Source organism: Mycetomoellerius zeteki, unplaced genomic scaffold (genome assembly GCF_001594055.1).
Source record: "Mycetomoellerius zeteki isolate Tzet28-1 unplaced genomic scaffold, Tzet1.0 scaffold550, whole genome shotgun sequence".
NCBI lineage: Eukaryota > Metazoa > Arthropoda > Insecta > Hymenoptera > Formicidae > Mycetomoellerius > Mycetomoellerius zeteki.
Window position 1 is genome coordinate 1,065 of NW_017257556.1, and position 3,257 is coordinate 4,321.

General features: G+C 36.8%; 1 pseudogene; it reads right to left on the reverse strand.

Moving 5' to 3' along the window:
* Positions 1 to 2,806, reverse strand: part of LOC108727851 (uncharacterized) — a 3,860-nt pseudogene extending 1,054 nt beyond the window's left edge.
* Positions 2,807 to 3,257: the final 451 nt, after the last annotated feature.

The following is a 3,257-nucleotide window of genomic DNA, read 5'->3' on the forward strand; positions in this document are numbered from 1 at the left end:
CATCTGATGATTCCATTTTCGCACTTTTTTCCTTTAACAGTTTAAACGTGTTCTCTTGGAACCCGTAGCAACCCTTAATTGCTTTAATGTACCGATTTAACGTATCAAGGCAAGGTAAGAATGTTATGATTTCGAAGATGATTGTACGTTTTCTTGCTTTTAATTCGCAATAACAAGCATTCATACACCCACTGAGTAGTGTATCTTATGCCTTTACTATTTTTTGCTTTAGAAGTTGTAAGACATGCTTGAACAGACAATTGCTGATTAATAGGTAATTTTGATATAACATCTTCCACTGCCTGTGTATTTGCCTGAGCGCATTTCTTCCTTATACACTCTACTTTCTTTTTTAGACGTATAATCTGCATTTCAAAAAAATTGCAATAATACGCCACAAGCTATTAAAACAGTTGTCACGTCTGCGGCATTGTTAAAATTTTGTCCAGAATTTTCGCTTCCTGTAAATTGGCGTAGTACATGAGACCGCCAGGACCGTACCTGACGCCTTCCCCACCACGTGTGCCTCAGCGGAGTAACGATGGAAGGGGACGCCCTTAAGTTTTTCCCTCAGGGCACAAAATAGACGTCAGTCGTTAAGTGGCAGTTCGTTAAGAGTCGTTCTTTAAGTAACAGTCTTAGAGTCGCGAGTCCGGGTCCAGAGGACCTCCGAGGACATGTAAGCCTTTTGACCTTAAGCTTTCACGTGTTGCGTGCACTTTTCAAATTCTTCATCCAAGTCTAGAATAATTCTAATTCTAATTTTAAGCGTAATTCAATTCCCGCGTTAATGTAAATCATCCTTAATATTAAGCCAAAATGTTTAACCTTTGATTGTGTGTGAAGCTATAAACAATAAATTCATGTGGTTTGTTAAATCCGAGTAAAATCTCTGAATAAAACCTCCTCCATAATCCGTCGCGTTAAATCATACGAACACTTTAATTAATGAAACTCGGTCGCGTGTCAAACCGCAACCCAATCACCATGGACTCGGGAGGACCAATGGCAGAGCTGAGACACTAGGGAAGTTGGAAGCCGCCCGCACTCATTCTATCTCGACTCGTCATCGCCATCCAGAATTCATCAAAAAGGTAAGAAATTATTAACTAATCTGTTTCGATCACGACGAGCCGCGAATCCGATCCCGCGTAGCATGTGTCCGGTACACCCACGTCCGCAATTGGCTATTCCTCGTCGCCAGTTGAGAATAGACCCTTACGTCACATGGGTACGGAGCGCCTGTTGCGCATCATCATTGTTTTATCGGGAAAACGAAAGTAGCGGAATTAAGTGCCCAGAATGTTACACCTTGCTTCCGGTCTCCGAAAAGAGTAAATATCTCGGCGTGTTACGACATTACATCCACTTAGGATTTCCCGAACGGTTTGAAAATTGTGACGCATGCTCTGTGTCGTTAACTACCGTGCATCACGTGTCAAATTGTCGCGATTGCCCGGAAATATTGGAAAGGTTCCTCTCATATCTAGATAGGACAGACGATACACCCTGGACCTCCCCAGAATCTACCATCATTACTGTATCGAGCGCACAACTCTAATTGATAATCATTAAATTGGACAAGTTAATCAGCCAATCCACTACCTCGAATTTTACCTTCATACTACCGTAGTAGTCTCGGGTTAATTCGAATCTCGGCTCCCGCCGAAAGAACCCCGGGACGTAACACAGTCTCAAATGTGATTGGATAATTTTCTTTGTTTATGCGGCTATACAAGTTTGTGTAGACATACCCTTAATGTTCAGAATATTCAATAACGGATGTTTAGAAAAAGTTTACCTTCTTCTGAAGTCTCAAAATTTTCCGTAAAACGTTTTTATATTTCATACGGAGAAATGGATCGCTTCTTGTCAATCTTTTCAGTGTGGTGTTAGCTTCGATTTTTTAAGTACATATCTATAATGTTTCGCACACTGAATACATCTCTGGCGCCGCATACCACGTACTGAGCAATCTCTTGTTACATACCCAACGCATAATTTTGCACTATAAAATGAATGATAATATAATAAATGAAAATGTAAAAAATGTTTTAATGTGTATTTTCAATTATAAAAAGAAATAAATAAAAAGCTATTCATTAAAATATTATTATAAAAAATTTAAATGCATAGTGGATTATAAATAAGTATTTACAAGTACCAGGTTTTACTGCCGACTTCTTTATATGGATAGACATTGGATAATTTTTGAAAAATAGTCTGAATATCTTCTATACTTTTTATTTTCCTAGACATTCAATTATTTTTTCTCCAATATAAATCTGACAGCATTAAAAGATAATTTCATTCAAATGTAATACAATGTAACATGAAAGATTGTATTCATAATCTTGCAATATAAGTAATAATAAATACTTACACGAAGTGTCATATTTTTCTCAAGTATAACACGCCGTATACAGGAAGAAAGGTCTTCCTTCCAATAAGTCCACATTGCCATCTCGTCTGTGATCACGGGAACCCAGTAATCAGATTTAAGATTAAGACCTTTCAGATCTCTTTTAATTTCAGTCCACGTTTGGAATCAATTATTTTCATTTGCTGGACCTTGTTCGTGGTGTGAGATGAGATTATCTGATTCACATTTAGTTGGCACGGAACAATTAACCGTTTTTAACTGAGCAGTAATGTTCGCTTCTTTATTCTGTTTTTCTTTCTGTTTTTCCTTGTTAATAGGATTCGTATGATAGTAACTGATCGCTGATGGAAAAACAGAAGGAATAGCTTCTTCTTTTAGCTTCGGTACTTTACGTTGTATCATAACAGTTGCACCATCTGCCATATGAAAAATATCTTTTCGGAGAATATCATCTTTCTGAAAATGTAACTCACAGATGCGACTTTTTTTGCTAAATTCGTTAATGCCTCTTGCAGTAATTCCATTGGCACGCCAATTCTATAACATTTCTTCCGTGCGAGCTGTAAAAAGGCTTTTCTTTCCTGCCGCATCATTTTTTCTACCTTTGATGGTACATTCTCGTATCCAACATGCCATATTATATGATATAAATATTAATGCTAAATTTTTAATTTATAACTCTTAAATTATTTTTCCAACTTACAACTTTCTCTTGGTGATTTCGGTTACTCACACTGCACTGGATTAGTGCACATTAAAAACTGCTTTATGTAAAATATGTAAATCCAGTGGCATAATATAATCAACTTTGACAATAAAATAATATATATACGTATTTTGTATGCTGTTAAATAATGTGATATTATCTATTGAA